At 34.6% G+C, this 17544-nt stretch overlaps 1 long non-coding RNA gene across 1 annotated transcript in view; it reads right to left on the reverse strand.

The window, feature by feature from the left end:
* Positions 1-8068, reverse strand: part of LOC127538672 (uncharacterized) — a 136389-nt gene extending 128321 nt beyond the window's left edge. Inside the window, exon 1 of the long non-coding RNA XR_007947752.1 lies at positions 7932-8068. This is a non-coding gene — a long non-coding RNA (uncharacterized LOC127538672). The remainder of the gene's footprint in view (positions 1-7931) is intronic.
* Between the last annotated feature and the right edge of the window lie 9476 nt (positions 8069-17544).

Consider the following 17544-nt stretch of genomic DNA (forward strand, 5'->3'; position numbering starts at 1 on the left):
CGAAATGGAAAAAAATTCCACAGAACAAAAGAACTCAATGGGACAATTAGAAAAAGATTTTAAAAAAGTGAGTGAAGAAAATACTTCACTGAAAATCAGAATTGAACAATTGGAATTGAATGACTCGAGGAGACAAGAAGAATCAGTCAAGCAAACCCAAAAAAATCAAACAATGGAAAAGAATGTGAAATACCTTCTGGGGAAGACAACAGACCTGGAAAACAGATCCAGGAGAGACAATCTGAGAATCATTGGACTTCCAGAAAAACATGATGAAAAAAAGAGCCTGGACACTATTTTCCAGGAAATTATCAAAGAGAACTGCCCAGAAGTCATAGGAACAGAGAAAAAAATAAACATTGAAAGGATTCATCGATCACCCACTGAAAGGGATCCTAAAATCAAAACAGCAAGGAATATAGTGGCCAAATGCCAGACGAAGGAAAAAATATTGCAAGCGGCAAGAAAAACCCAATTCAAGTATCAAGGAGCCACAATAAGGATCACCCAGGATCTGGCAGCATCCACATTAAAAGATCGAAGGGCCTGGAATATGATATTCTGAAAGGCTGAGGAACTTGGTATGCAACCAAAAATAACTTACCCAGTGAGAATGAGCATCTTTTTCCAGGGAAGAAGATGGACATTCAATGAAGTAAGCGAATTTCATCTATTTCTGATGAAAAAGCCAGAACTTAACAAAAAGTTTGATCTACAAATATAGAACTCAAGAGAAATCTAAAAAGGTAAAGATTAATTTTGGGAACTATATTTTGACTATATAGATGTATAAAGAATACATGTATACCTTGTTCTAGAAATTGATGTGGAAAGGACATTGTACCAGAAAAAGGGTAAAGTAGGGGTAGTACATCTCATGAAGAGGCATAGGAAACCTATTATATCTGAGAGAAAGAATGGAGGGGGATGAATATAGTGGGTATCTTACTGCCTTCAGAATTGGCTTTAAGTGAAAAATCTTAAGACATATTCAATATATGGTGAAACTTCTCCCACCTCATTGAAAAGTGAGAAGGGAAAAGTGAAAAGGGAAGGAATAAGCTAAGCAGAAGGGAATATGGAAACTGTGAGGGAAAGGGGTAAGATAGGGGGAGGAACTCTAAGGCGGGGGGAGGGATACTAAAAAGGGAGAGCTGTGAGAAACAAGTGGTGCTCACAAGCTTAATACTAGGAAGGGGGGAAAGGGGAAAGAAGGGAGAAAAGCATAAACCGGGGTTAACAAGATGGCAAGTAATACAGAATTGGTCATTCTAACCATAAATGTGAACGGGGTAAACTCCCCCATAAAGAGGAAGCGGTTAGCAGAATGGATTAAAAGCCAGAATCCTACAATATGTTGTTTACAGGAAACACACCTGAAGCGGGGAGATACATGCTTAAAAAGGTAAAAGGTAAAAGGTAAAAGGTTGGAGCAAAATCTACTATGCTTCAGGTGAAGTCAAAAAAGCAGGGGTAGCCATCCTGATCTCAGATCAAGCTAAAGCAAAAATTGATCTAATCAAAAGAGATAAGGAAGGGCACTATATCTTGCTAAAGGGTAGAATGAATAATGAAAAAGTATCTATATTAAACATATATGCACCAAGTGGTGTAGCATCTAAATTCTTAAAAGAGAAATTAAGAGAGCTGCAAGAAGAAATAGACAGCAAAACTATAATAGTGGGAGATCTCAACCTTGCACTCTCAGAATTAGATAAATCAAACCACAAAATAAATAAGAAAGAAGTCAAAGAGATAAATAGAATACTACAAAAATTAGATATGATAGATCTCTGGAGAAAATGTAATGGGGACAGAAAGGAGTACACCTTCTTTTCAGCAGTTCATGGAACTTATACAAAAATTGACCATATACTAGGACATAAAAACCTCAAACTCAAATGCAGTAAGGCAGAAATAGTAAATGCATCCTTTTCAGACCACGATGCATTGAAAATTACATTCAATAAAAAGCCACAGGAAAGTAGACCAAAAAATAATTGGAAACTAAATAATCTCATACTAAAGAATGATTGGGTGAAACAGCAAATTATAGACATAATTAATAACTTCATCCAAGAAAACGATAATAATGAGACATCATGCCAAAATGTATGGGATGCAGCCAAAGCGGTGATAAGGGATAATCTCATATCTCTAGAGGCCTATTTGTATAAAATAGAGAAAGAGAAGGTCAATGAATTGGGCTTGCAACTAAAAATGCTAGAAAAGGAACAAATTAAAAACCCCCAGTCAAACACTAAACTTGAAATTCTAAAAATAAAAGGAGAGATCAATAAAATTGAAAGTAAAAACACTATTGAATTAATTAATAAAACTAAGAGTTGGTTCTATGAAAAAAGCAACAAAATAGACAAACCCTTAGTAAATCTGACTAAAAAAAGGAAAGAGGAAAATCAAATTGTTAGTCTTAAAAATGAAAAAGGAGAACTCACCACTAACGAAGAGGAAATTAGAGCAATAATTAGGAGTTACTTTGCCCAACTTTACACCAATAAATTTGACAACTTAAATGAAATAGAAGAATACCTCCAAAAATATAGCTTGCCTAAACTAACAGAGGAAGAAGTAAATATCCTAAACACTCCCATCTCGAAAAAGAAATAGAACAAACTATCAATCAACTCCCTAAGAAAAAATCCCCAGGATGAGATGGATTTACATGTGAATTCTATCAAACATTTAAAGAGCAGTTAACTCCAATGCTAAATAAACTATTTGAAAAAGTAGGGATTGAAGGAGCCCTACCAAATTCCTTTTTTGACACAGACATGGTACTGATACCTAAACCAGGTAGGCTGAAAACAGAGAAAGAAAATTATTGACCAATCTCCCTAATGAATACTGATGCTAAAATCTTAAATAAAACATTAGCAAAAAGATTACAGAAAATCATCTCCAGGATAATACACTATGACCAAGTAGGATTTATACCAGGAATGCAGGGCTGGTTCAATATTAGGAAAACTAATAACATAATTGACTATATCAATAACCAACCAAACAAAAATCATATGATCATCTCAATAGATGCAGAAAAAGCATTTGATAAAATCCAACAGCCATTCCTAATAAAAACACTTGAGAGCATAGGAATAAAAGGACTTTTCCTTAAAATAGTCAGGAGCATATATTTAAAACCTTCAGTAAGCATCATATGCAATGGGGAAAAACTGGAACCTTTCCCAGTAAGATCTGGAGTGAAGCAAGGTTGCCCACTATCACCATTATTATTCAATATTGTATTAGAAACACTAGCCTCTGCAATAAGAGTCGAGAAAGAGATTAAAGGAATTAGAGTAGGCAATGAGGAAACCAAACTATCACTCTTTGCAGATGATATGATGGTATACCTAGAGAACCCCAGAGATTCTACTAAAAAGCTATTAGAAATAATTCATAATTTTAGCAAAGTAGCAGGATACAAAATAAATCTCCATAAATTCTCAGCATTTTTATACATCACCAACAAAATCCAAGAGCAAGAGATACAAAGAGAAATTCCATTCAAAATAACTGTTGATAGCATAAAATGTTTGGGAATCTACCTACCAAAGGAAAGTCAGGAATTATTTGAGCAAAATTACAAAAAAGTTTCCACACAAATAAAGTCAGACTTAAATAATTGGAAAAATATTAAGTGCTCTTGGATAGGCCGAGCGAATATAATAAAGATGACAATACTCCCTAAACTAAATCTATTTATTTAGTGCTATACCAATCAGACTTCCAAGAAAATATTTTAATGATCTAGAAAAAATAACAACAAAATTCATATGGAACAATAAAAAGTCGAGAATCTCAAGGGAATTAATAAAAAAAAAAATCAAATGAAGGTGGCCTAGCTGTACCTGATCTAAAATTATATTATAAAGCAGCAGTCACCAAAACCATTTGGTATTGGCTAAGAAATAGATTAGTGGATCAGTGGAAAAGGTTAGGTTCACAAGACAGAATAGTCAACTATAGTAATCTAGTGTTTGACAAACCCAAAGCCCCTAACTTCTGGGAAAAGATTTCATTATTTGATAAAAACTGCTGGGATAATTGGAAATTAGTATGGCAGAAATTAGGCATGGACCCACACTTAACACCATATACCAAGATAAGATCAAAATGGGTCTATGACCTAGGCATAAAGAACGAGATTATAAATAAATTAGAGGAACATAGAATAGTTTATCTCTCAGACTTGTGGAGGAGAAAGAAATTTGTGGCCAAAGATGAATTAGAGACCATTACTGATCACAAAATAGAAAATTTTGATTACATCAAATTAAAAAGCCTTTGTACAAATAAAACTAATGCAAACAAGATTAGAAGGGAAGCAACAAATTGGGAAAACATTTTCACAGTTAAAGGTTCTGATAAAGGCCTCATTTCCAAAATATATAGAGAACTGACTCAAATTTATAAGAAATCAAGCCATTCTCCAATTGATAAATGGTCAAAGGATATGAACAGACAATTTTCAGAGGATGAAATTGAAACTATTACCACTCATATGAAAGAGTGTTCCAAATCATTATTGATCAGAGAAATGCAAATTAAGACAACTCTGAGATACCACTACACACCTGTCAGTTTGGCTGAGATGACAGGAAAAAATAATGATGAATGTTGGAGGGGATGCGGGAAACCTAGGACACTAATGCATTGTTGGTGGAGTTGTGAGCTAATCCAACCATTCTGGAGAGCAATCTGGGATTATGCCCAAAAAATTATTAAATTGTGCATATCCTTTGATCCAGCAGTGTTTCTATTGGGCTTATATCCCGAAGAAATACTAAAGAAGGGAAAGGGACCTGTATGTGCCAAAATGTTTGTAGCAGCCCTGTTTGTAGTGGCTAGAAACTGGAAACTGAATGGATGCCCATCAATTGGAGAATGGCTGGGTAAATTGTGGTATATGAATGTTATGGAATATTATTGTTCTGTAAGAAATGACCAGCAGGATGAATACAGAGAGGACTGGCGAGACTTACATGAACTGATGCTAAGTGAAATGAGCAGAACCAGGAGATCATTATACACTTCGACAACGATATTGTATGAGGACATATTTTGATGGAACTGGATTTCTTTGACAAAGAGACCTAATTGAGTTTCAATTGATAAATGACGGACAAAAGCAGCTACACCCAAAGAAAGAACACTGGGAAACGAATGTGAACTATCTGCATTTTTGTTTTTCTTCCCGGGTTATTTATACCTTCTGAATCCAATTCTCCCTATGCAACAAGAGAACTGTTCGGTTCTGCAAACGTATATTGTATCTAGAATATACTGCAACATATCCAACATATAAAGTGCTGCTTGCCATCTAGGGGAGGGGGTGGAGGGAAGGAGGGGAAAAAAATCGGAACAGAAACGAGTGCAAGGGATAATGTTGTAAAAAAAATTACCCTGGCATGGATTCTGTCAATATAAAGTAATTATTAAATAAAAATAAATAAAAAAAACATATTTCCCGTATTTTACTTCAGCAAAAGCATATTTCCATTAATTTGTATGTAATTTCTAGTCATTTAGATGACACATTAGCTGAAAACAGATAACAAATAGTCAAAGAGCATAGCAAATAAAGTGTAATTTATGGGGTACATGCCTTCATTAGTTACCATATCCATAGAGAGGAAAGATGTACATAAGAATATGTATCACCACAGAACATGTAGAAATTTGTACTTAGGGAGTACTTGTGACCAAGGTCCATATATGACTGAAATACACTTAGAACTACTGACATCCTCTAGTGATGATGTCATGCTTCTTTATGCTTTACCTTGTCTCTGTTCTCTGCTCTATACTAGGTTATCTCTGTAGTATGTCTCCACTGGTCCTTAGTCTGAGATAACTGTCTGACTTAGAGTTAGGAAATTATTTTCCTTATATTGCTGATTAGGTTAATGTATGTTAATGGTTCTTTAAATCTATTTTAATGATTGTGTTCCAATCTCACTCCTAAATTTCACAAGAATTATATATATATGCTGGGATAATAAAACTCCCTTTCTTCAGCAATTTATATTTGCATGGCATGTAATATCAATTGCTAAGTGAAAAAAGAATGTCTATCTTCCTGCACTCTTGCTTACTTCATTCATACTTTTATTATGTAAATCCACCAACAACAAACTATGGATTTTTGAGCTAGATTCTGATCAGAAGGACTTTTTACTATCTCTTTGTGTGCACATGGGTATAGAAGATAGGACTCAGGGAAGTAATGCTTAGAAAGAGAAATGGGAAAAGTCAGCCAACTGGCATTTTAATTGTACTCACCAACTAAATTCCCAATTAAGTCTGTCATTTTTTGGGTTTGTTTCTATGATGTAACTAATTACTTTGAGGAGGGTTTGGAATCTCCTTGACTATAGGTTGAACTATAGTTCAGCAACAGATAGTTGCTGATGAAACATACCACTGTAATGTTTAATGTAGCTCTCATTTAAAGACAAGAGATCCTTTTGCAGATCTCTACTTCTATTCTTCTCCATATTGTACCCTTCTCTAAATTCCCCTATAGGCATGGTGAAAATCCAAGTTTCCTAAACTTCCCTCCAAGGAATTTGGATGCACAAGTCTTGGAATATAATGCATATTCCTGTTCTCCCTCATTCCTCCTTGGTGGAAAGTTATCAATAGCAGCATATTCTCAAGTCGATTTTCTTCAGAATAGAAACCTCTTTTTTTTTTTTTTTAATAAATCTAAGAATATCTCTATCTGTATGTAAGGGGCTGAGGCTTGAGTTGATGCACTGAGGTCCCAAGCACATGAGGCTAAATAGTAATTGGACCATACTCTATTAATATATAAGCTTGGAGAAAGAATGGCCCCCGCCCACTCTTTGTGCAAGTCCTGATGTGTTGTATAGGAAATGACGATTTTGCTGGGTGGAGGCAGGGGAGTGGAAAAGGAAGGGGAAAGAGAGACTTTTGGGATTGCCTTGCCACGGTTTGCTCAGCTCACATCTCTCTCTGTTAGCTGGCTTCCTGTTGCAACTGTCCATATTGCTATCACAACCTTTCTTGCCTATATTTGCTATCGCAATCTTTATTCACCTCTTCACTTCAATAAATATTGAAGATTTTTCCCTTAACCTGAATTCCTGACTCCGGCTGATTTTAAATATGCTGTCATTATATCTGTGTTTCTATAGTATAGTTTATATATATAATCTCTAGATGAGCCATATTACAAGTAAAAAAAAATAGGACTTCTTGGTGGTGAATAGCATGGAAAGCACTGAGTAATTTCTCAAGTGCAACCTAGACTAATCTCTTTTTACTATTCATTTCTGTCCAGATCATTATTTATCTGAAGTATTTATACAATATTACATATACACAGACATTTGTAGGCATACACATATAAGCATATACATGTGTCTATATACAAACATACACATAACAAATAAAACATATGCATAAAATATAGACAATAATTATACATAAGCAATGAATGTTTAATTCAATTGATTCTTTTAAGGTGATTTAATGCCTATTCTTTTAAAATAAATATGGATTTCTTTGAGAAGGCTTTATAGTAGTCTAGGGTTTGATGCAATTGTACAATGCCATACCTGAAATGGGCTTTTTGAAGGAAGTAAGTATATATTAAATATTTATTCTATACTAGGTACTCTTCTAGGTATTTCACAGTTATCTCTTTTAATCCTTACAATACTAGGAGGTGGGTGATTTTACTATCCCAGTTTTACAGTTGAGAAAATTGAAACAGACATAGGTTAAGTGACTTGCTTGGGATCATGCAACTAGTAAACTAGTAAACATCAAAGGCAGAATTTGAACTTGGGTCTTCCTGATTCCAGACTCCATGTTGTACCTCCCACCAAGAAATTACTGATTGCTATTCTTGCCTAGTCCCAGGCCTTCAGAAATCTTACCCAATCACAGGTCTTCTCAGATTCCTGGCCACTTCCTCTCCGAGCAGTGGTTCTCATGTCCGACAGAGCGCCCAGTACAGTGGCTTACAATACAAGACTTTATTCCACGTGTTCACATTCTGTACTCTCCCGCACTCTTACTCACCTCCTCCTGAACTCCTGTAGAACTCCATCTACTTCCTGGTTCCCTCTGCTTATATAGGGTCTATGAGGTCACACACAGCCAATAAGAGAAGGAGACATCTCCTTTGATGATGTGTTCTCAATGTGACCAGAGCTTCTGCTCACAAAGGAGTCCAAGTTGGTCATAGATACCATATCTGGGGGTCTCAGACATTAAGGCCTCTCCCGATTGCACTGTGAGAGATTGCTTTCTGGACACTTACACAATGTTCTTTCCACCTAGCTGCCTCTCTTTGAAGAACTTTAATATCAGTATTGAAGCATTGGATTTGGGATCCGAAAAACATGTTCTCAACATCTCCGACATCTTATGAAATACATATGCATCCCACTCTGCCCAAACTCAATAGTTCACTGAATACAGTTGAGTCCATGTTAGAAAGTTTTCAGAGGTTTGTGATACTTCAATGAGAATTTTATGTATTTATTTATATCATTGATGAAAATATTAACCAGCATATGGTCAAGAATCAATCCCTGGGAGATTCCACCAAAGACTTCCTTCCAATTTGATTTTGCACCATAAATGACTACTATTTGAGCTTGGCAGTTCAAACATTTCTAAATCCAAACTCTCAGCTTGACTGAGGCAATCTGGGATTAATGCTAGGGAAGAAATGATGCAGCAAATGATGTCTTTTATATTATCTATCACCTATCTATCTATCTACCTATCTATCTATCTATCTATCTATCTATCTTTCTATCTGTCTGTCTGTCTGCCTTGAGTATGTTATATATTATTCTATTCTCCCTCACTCCTCTTCAGTAGAAAGATATCAGTAAAAGCATACTTTAAAGTCAGTTTTTCTTCAGGGGAAAAAAAATCTCCTTTTCTATAAATCTGACCACACACACACACACACACACACACACACACACGTACATGTACACCTTCACTCTTCCCCCCCCCCACAATAAATATAGAAGATAAGAGAATAGAAAAGCTGTGTTACTGAACTGGCCAGTTCCAGTTGGTCTCCAGTGATATAGCCCCTATTCCTAGCTTAAAAAGGCCAAGGTCTCCTGTTGCATCCTGGGCTATTTCCTGCCACCAGATCCAGATGGCTCTGGAGGCAAAAGAGGTCAGTCACCTTGCATGGTTATCCCTCATTTAAATCCAATTCACTTACATGTTTTGTGGCATCACCTCCCTGATATCATGGTCCTCCTTGAGAATTAAGAACAAACACGAATGACAAATCTGATCTAATATATTTTATTCAACCTCAGTCTCTCTCTTGTCCACAAAACCTGAATTAAAAACTTTTGTCAATATTTTGATTAAATTCACTATACCAACAACACATTCCTTATCTCAAGTCTTTATTTCAGAAGAAATAAAATGGAGGTTAGCATGATTTTTCCTTTGTGAAACCATATTGGTTCTTCATAATAACAGTTTTCTCTCCTAACTAGATGTTCACTAACCTATTTGATTATATATTTTAATTCAAAGTTAAGCTCTTTGTTTACTTGATTCCATTCTCTTTTCTTGAAAAACAGAACTACACAAGTTGACAGGGAAAATTCACATGTTGCATGGCAGAATCAGGATCGAAAGAGATTTTAGAAAGCTAGTATGTTGGACTGAAAACTGAAAACAATTTAACAAATGTGGTCTGACTGAAGCATATATACTACAAACTATACAGGAGATCATAGAGCCAGGCCAAGTATCCCAGGGAACTCTCTAACAGCTTTCTAAGCCTGAAGACATGAAGGTGATTACTGAATCTTCAAAATGGAAAGGATCAATGAGATCATATGAAGTCCAGTTCACAATTAAGTATCCTCTAAAATATGACCTAGAAATGATCACTGAGCCCTCTGGGGAGGGGGGACCTCACTTTACTGAGACCATTTCCATTTTTTAATAGATCTAATTATTAGGAATTTTTTTCCTTACATTAATGCTTATTCTACCAGAGGTCCTAATTTTCTTTTAGAGCCAAAAGACATTGACAGACTTCCAAATACTTGTAGATCTATCTACTCTAAATTTCCAAAATTCCTTCAATCAATCCCCATGTTGAAAATAATTTTCATGCTCTTCCCCATCTTGGATTCCTTTTTCTAGATTGGTCATGGGAATTGAGGGTCAAATATTTCAGGCTGCAAGAAAATATAAAAACAAATACTGAGCAGCTCGTTATTTTCTGGCTTGTCTCTTAAGAGTGTTAAGTGTTATTATCAGAGAGAGAGAAAGAGTGAAACCAGCCAAGTCCCAGGAATGTTTCTTCAAGTCTATTCTATTTTCATTCTCCTTCTGTTTCTCCTGCTGGTGGAAGCTTTGTTGCCAGAATGTAAAAGAAAGCTATTTAAGTTGGTGTAAAGAAATGTGGCACCTTTGTAGTTGTGTGATTTTTTTTCAAAAACCCCATTAAACTCCCCAAAATGTCTACTAGTGAAAAAGAGACCAAGATAAACAAGTACACTGACCTATATCATGGATGTGCACAAGTGAGTGATATCTCCCAGACTATTGATGAATAGAGCACATTCTTTTCTTCCATGAAATCCTAGTTTATATTACTGTCCTTCCATAACTATTGTCTGTTTTCTGAATTTCTTTATCTTTTGAGGATTTTATTGACCCTAAGAAGAAAATGAACTATAAAGATACTCTTCCTAGATAATAAATGAGAGAGCAGAAAGGGCCAAAGTCATCCATCTACCCCCAGGATTCACAGTGAGTTGATAATAGAGCAGGCCCATGCATAATATTAGATATTAGGAAGTTTTTCAAGATCTAGTTTTAGATTTTACTAATCTCAGGTGTTCTGTTTCCAGGAGACAAGGCTGGATTTCTGAGTTGAGCTGTTGAAGGCTTGGATATCTTCTCTGGTATTCTCTTTTTATCAAGTTCTAATGAAACTGACTTTTTTAATTGCCAAGCAATGTGCTAAATCCTAGAAATGGAAATTCAAAATGACTAAAATGTTAAAAATGGAAAGAGAATAGGAAAAAAAAAAGTAATGGCTCTCATGTTAGATAATGGGGAGTGTAGATGGTGGTGTTCAAATTCTCACTCTCATACTTATTTTTTGCATGACCTTAGATTTCTAAGCCATATTCAGCTTCAATTTCCTTATATATAAATGATCTCTGAGGTCCCCTTCTAGCTAAAGTTAAACTCTCTGTTTGAATCAACTGAAAGTAAAGACAACTTCAGGCATAGGAGAACAAAAATCTAAGTTTCTATTCACAAAATATTAACAATTCATTTCAATTGACATTTATTAAATTCCCATTGCGAACTCAGCACTGGAGAAGATATAGTGTTTAGGTAAGATGTCATCCCTTGCCTGCATAGAGATGACAGTCTAGTCTTTAGAATTCATTTGGGTAGGGTCACAATGAGGATGTTTTCACTTGATTACTAATGTCCTTAAGTCCTCCTTAATGGTTTAAGTTGAATGCTAGGTCTTTGGAAATCTTTCAACATCTCGTTTTAAGTTTGATATGAAATCTTATCAAAACCTCAGACAAATTCTATCACTATTCATTATTAATACCCTGGTCCTCTTTAAAAATAGTGTCAGCTAAGTGGCACAGTGGATAGAGAGCAGGGACTGTAGTCAGGAATTTTATCTTCCTGAGTTCAAATCTGGCCTCAAGTGCTTAAATTGTGTGACCCTGGGCAAGTCACTTAACCTTATTTGCTTCAATTTTTGCCAAGAAAACTCCAAATAGGATCATGAAGAATCAGTGGAAAATAACTGGAAAACAAATTAAAAAAAGTCCTAACCAAGTATCTTTCACTTGGATTAATTATGGCTGATTGGTAAACGAAAACACATCAGTAAAGGTTCATGGGCTATGGTTTTGAGTGGGTGTTGATATCCAGAATGCCTTAAACTTGATGTATTTTTCCTGGGGACCTACATATGAGGAATCCAGAAGCTATAGCACTAAAAAAATGAGATGTTGAGTAAGAAGACATAGAATCAAGTCCTCATTTTACATTTGTGATATAAAGCAAGTCATTTCTGCAATCTAAGCCTCAGTTTCTTCATTTGTAATGGATTGATAATTCTTTCCAGAACTAACATTCTGTGGTTTAGTTCCCTGGGATTTTGGGAGCCTGGAAATTTGCATACATTTCAAGAATTTCCCTTCAGTAGATAAGAAAAAGGAGATTGGGATTTGGGTCCATATTACAAAATGAGAAAGGGTTGGGGTAAGACTTCGAGTAACATAATTAATTCTCTTTCTTGCTTTCTATACTATGCTCCTCAGCTAGAAAGTCTGGGCCACAAAATAACAGGATTCAAAATTTCTTTCTAGCTCTATGCCCTGGGGGGTTCTGTCTCTTTCAGTCATCTTAACATTTTTTTCCTACCACAATCCTTTCCTTATTCCAAATCAAGAAGACTGCCTGTTATGGGGCATGTACTTTAATGCCCCCCCCCATCCCAAATGCTGGAAATTAAGAAATTCTTAAAGATCTAGCCTTAATTTAATGCTACAACCTACCAAGGCTCCAGTCAAGTTCCATTACTCTTCATTATTAATATCCTGGGTCTATGAAATAATATGATTTTTTTTTTTTTTTTAAGAGATGAGGGGTAAAAACAAGTCATATTATGCAAATGGATGGGGAAATTACAGGTATAATCTCAGTGGCTGTTGGCACTCTCTGTTTTGGCAGCATTGCCTGCTCCCTACCCTGACCTAGCTCTTTACAGCCAATGAGGAATATTTTTTGGAATTCATGGTGTGACATCTTTTTCTGCACATGAACTTCTACTTTGTATAGCTATCTGAACTTTAGCTTTGTTCATTCATTCACTCCTTCCACAAAAAAAAAAAAAAAATCATTAAGCACAAGTGTCTCTACCATGGAAGATATAAAAATGAATGACAGATTTTTTTTTTTTTTTTTTTTTTTTTTTTTTTTTTTTTTTGCTGAGGCAATTGGGATTCACACAGGAAGGAAGTGTTAAGTGTCTGAGGTCAAATTTGAATTCAGGTCCTCCTGATTTCAGGGGTAGTGCTCTATCTGCTACACCAACTAGCTGCTCCAATAGATTCTTTTTTTTTTTTTTTTGGTTGAGGGAATTGGGGTTAAATGACTTCCCCAGGGTCATATAGCTAGGAAGTATTAAGTGTCTAAAAGCAGATTTGAACTCACGTCCTCCTGACTTCAGGGCTGGTGCTCTAACCACTGTGCTACCTAGCTGTCCCCTAGATTCATTTTTTAAAAGAAAATTACAAGCTCCTTTTGTGGTGGCAAAAAATTGGAAAATGAGTAGATAACCATCAGTTGAGGAATGTCTGAATAAGCTATGGCATATGATAGTAATGGGATATTACTGTTCTATAAAAATTATGAACAAACTGATTTTAGAATGGCCTGGAAAGGTTTACACAAACGAAACAAGTAGAACCAGGGATACATTGTACATAGTCACAGCAAGATTGTGCAATGATCAATTATAGAAGACTTGGTTCTTCTCAGTGGTTCAGTGATCCAAGGAAATGCTAATAAACTTTGGATAGAAAATACCATCTGCATCTGGAGAGAGAGGAGACTGAATATAAATCAACACATGCTATGTTCATTTTTTTTTTCTTTTTCTTCTGGCTTTTTTTTTTTTGTCTTGTGGTTTTCCCCTTTTGTTCTGATTTTTTCTCTTCAAACATGATTCATAAAAAAATGTGTGTTGAAAAAATTAATGTATGTGTATAGCCAGAAAAAGAAAACAATAAAAAAAGGAAAAATAAAAAAAAAGGAAATTACATTTTATTGGTAAAGATGGCAGGTAAAAGTATAACTGTGATACAAAGTAGGATTTACAAAAAGGATAAAGGAAAAATATACCATTTTTTATTTAAAAATGGTACAGCTTATAAGCAATGCATGAGGTGCAGCAGTGTAATAGATGGCATTGACTTTAGAGGATCAGGACAAGATTCTTGAAGGTACATTAATTTTTAAGAATGGATATGATTTTAACCATGTCTATGACTATCAGACAATGAATTTTAGACTTTATTCAATTGGAAATGAAGTGGAGTCATTTATTCAGGAAACTGGTAGATCAATTGTTTTCTTCAAATCTCTTTAATTCTTGAATCTCAAAATAAAGGAATTATACATACACATATACATGCATTCATATCATCTGACATACATATTTATACACACATATATTTGTATCTCTCTATCTATCTTCCACAGGAGGACAGAATTCCTTTGCAAAGTAAGAAACTTACAAAGAACCAAAGGATTTTAATACCTAAAGTTCTCACTCAATTTCTTCTTCTTCCACTTGTCTCCAAATGCACCATGGCCATGAGCACTAGCTAACTTGTAGAGTTGGGTCTGAGGTCCACATCTAAAATCTAAATCTGTGGCTGTAGCAGTTTTACCTGTGCACTTGACCACTTTACTTTCATTGTATAAGAAATAACAAATGAGAGTAGACAGAGAGAAATTGGGATTTTTTTTTTTTTAAACCAGAAGGTTTAAATTAAACTTAAAGGGAGCTTAGTCAATTGGAGAAAAGCAGAAGAGTTGAACTGAAGCACCATAGTCCAAATTTTCTGACTACCTAAGAAAATCAATATCTTTTATGCAGAATGTGAAGTTACATAAATTGGGGAAAGGGGTAAAAGAGATTGTACCCCATCAAAGTTTATGCAAATTGATGAAAAGTGACTTTTGTGGCTTCCTGGATAATTTATCCTGGAAAATGGTTAAGGCATCAGTTGCTGACATTCTGAACTTTTCTATCTCCATCAAAGCATTATTTTCATCCTAAAAGATCTCTCCCATCTTTGTGTCCCCCTACTCCAATTGGTAAGTACTACTTTGGAATCTCATGTGAAGAAGCTCCCAAGCCAGGCATGCTCTCTTAGTTCCACCCCATGTTTTTTCTCCTTCTTATGTCTTGTCTTAATCCATTAGAATATAAGTTCTTTGCAGAAAGATGAGCCTTGTTATATCTTAATGGGTAGCATGCCATTCAAGGAAAAGGGTAGAGTGGGTTTCTATGTGCAAGTGTAACTCCAGAGTAGTGGGAAGAGGACACAGAAAGAAAGATGAGCCAGTACAGTTTTTAGGAAAGACACCGATAATAGTGAGATCAAGGGATTGTATATGAATGTACAGTTTGGGACACCAAAATAACTACTACTTAATGGTGATGCTTCTATCTTACATAGTTTCCCTCCTAAATTGATAAAACAAAAAAAAATGAGAGGAAAAAAAGACTGAGCAAGATCTATAAGGGCAATAACAAAGAAATCAGAAAGAAGGGAGACTTCAAATCTGATATTCTGGGAATTTTAAATGTATGAAGGACACAGAGAGAATAAAGAAAAAGAAAGAAATAATAAAGGTAAATCTCACAAATCAGAAATCAAAAAGTCAGAATATTAGAGAAAAAATGAATACAAAGTAAATAAAAACTTAGAAATGCTTGAAACAATTAAAAAAAAAACTAAGTGGTTGGAGGGTTTGAAGAGAAGGAAAAAGGTAAAGCAAACAGGGAAAAAGAAGAGATAAAAGAGGAGAAATAGATAACTATATAAATAAAAAATGATATAATAATGGAAGTATGATTAAGGACTTTAGGGAAGGATAAGAGAGCTAGCACAAGGGAGAGAAGCTCTTGGAAGAGACTTAACTAAAGGAGTTTAAACTGAATTTTATTATATGGACTTAAAAGAAGGAGATTAAAAATATTAAAGGAACAAATGAGAGAAAGAATGGTCTAGTGGATGGATAACAGATAGTAAATGGATACATGTTTTTCTGCATGTTACTTTTTTTTTTACACTTTTTTTCATCAACATATGTGGCAAAGGCAGTTCACAACTCCACAGATGCAGAATCTCAATTTTCCAGAAGTATCTTACAACATTTTTATGGTGGTGATGATGGCTGTCTGGGCCAATATGATCTAGCTCTTAGTGGCCGAGTTAACTTCCCACCAGACTGGGTTTCTGCTAAGCTGGGCAGTAGCTTTCAGAAAATGCCAGGTTTTTTTTTTTTTTAACACAATAATATTTTATTTTATTTACTTACTGCAATTTGTTTAGCCATAAATATTTTACTATATATAGATACTTTAGTTTTAATCAAAGAAAATCTAAGGGGATATATGCTGGTGGTGGAATCTCTGAGTCAAAGGACATAGACAATTTAATCACACCATTTCCATAATTTTAAATTGATTTCCAAAATGGTCGAGTTCATTCATCATTTTACTAAAAATGTGTTAGTGTGCCTTTCTTCCCACAACCCTTCCAACACTGATTATTTTCTTGTCACTTTTTATTAATTATTTTGAATGTGATATAAAACCTCTAGGATGTTTTGATGTGCATTTCTTTTGCTCTGAGAGATTTGAGCATTCTTTATATGTTATTAATATTTTGCAATTCTTTGAAACTTTGTTCAAAACCTTTGATCAGTTATCTGTTAAGGAATGGTTTTTGATTTTATATATTTCTTTTGGTCATCTACATATCTTGGATACCAAACCCTTATGTGAGAAAATTAAAACAGAAGTTTTTCCTTCTCTATCTAATTGCATGGTTCAGGTCATGTATGCATAATACTATTGAATATGAAATAAGATGTGATTCAGACTGCTTTTCAGCTTTCCCAGTTCTTTTTTCATCAAATAGAGGATATTTTCCTAAGTTATTTATATCTTAGCATTCATCAAAAACTTGGCTATTGAAGTACATTAAATTATACAAAATGATTTTGATGACTACTCCTTCATAATATATTTTGCAGTCTAGAGGAATTGTTCAGAAAATGTTTTAATCAGGCAATACATGGTTTAAATCAGTAAATATTTTGTTGTTTATTTAAAAGTTCTGGCCAATATTTTTTTCAATATTCAGGTTTTTTTCAATTATTATAAGCTATTCAGGATCTGGCATTTTATCTCTGTATGCTTGTCTTTAAGATTATTTACTTGTTTGTATAGACTCTTTGTATTCCTTTAAAGATAGTGTCTCTTGCTTCTCTTCTGCTAAATTTTCTTCAGCTTCTCTATTTTTGTATTCCAAATCTATTATTCTCCCTTTTGGAACTTCTATTTTATTAGAAAAACATTATATTCTATTTTTAAATTTTATTTGTTTTCTTATATTATTTTGCAATGAGACTATCATGACTGTAAGAAATCACCAATATGAAGAACTCAGAGACACATGAATGGAGAGAGTAAAACAGAGAAGGAGTATTTTTTAATATGATGACTACAATAATGTAAAAGAAAGCAATATTGAAAATCTTCAAAATTCTAATCCAAAACCAACTGTGATTTTAGAACACTTGATTAGTTAAGTAAGTCTCTCCCTCCAAACAAAAACAAAAAGCATTTATTTAGGCATCTATTTGCTGTGCTAAGAGTACTGGGGATTCAAAGAAAATCCTTACTTTTTTTTTTTTTTTTTTAGA

Source organism: Antechinus flavipes, chromosome 1 (assembly GCF_016432865.1).
Source record: "Antechinus flavipes isolate AdamAnt ecotype Samford, QLD, Australia chromosome 1, AdamAnt_v2, whole genome shotgun sequence".
NCBI lineage: Eukaryota > Metazoa > Chordata > Mammalia > Dasyuromorphia > Dasyuridae > Antechinus > Antechinus flavipes.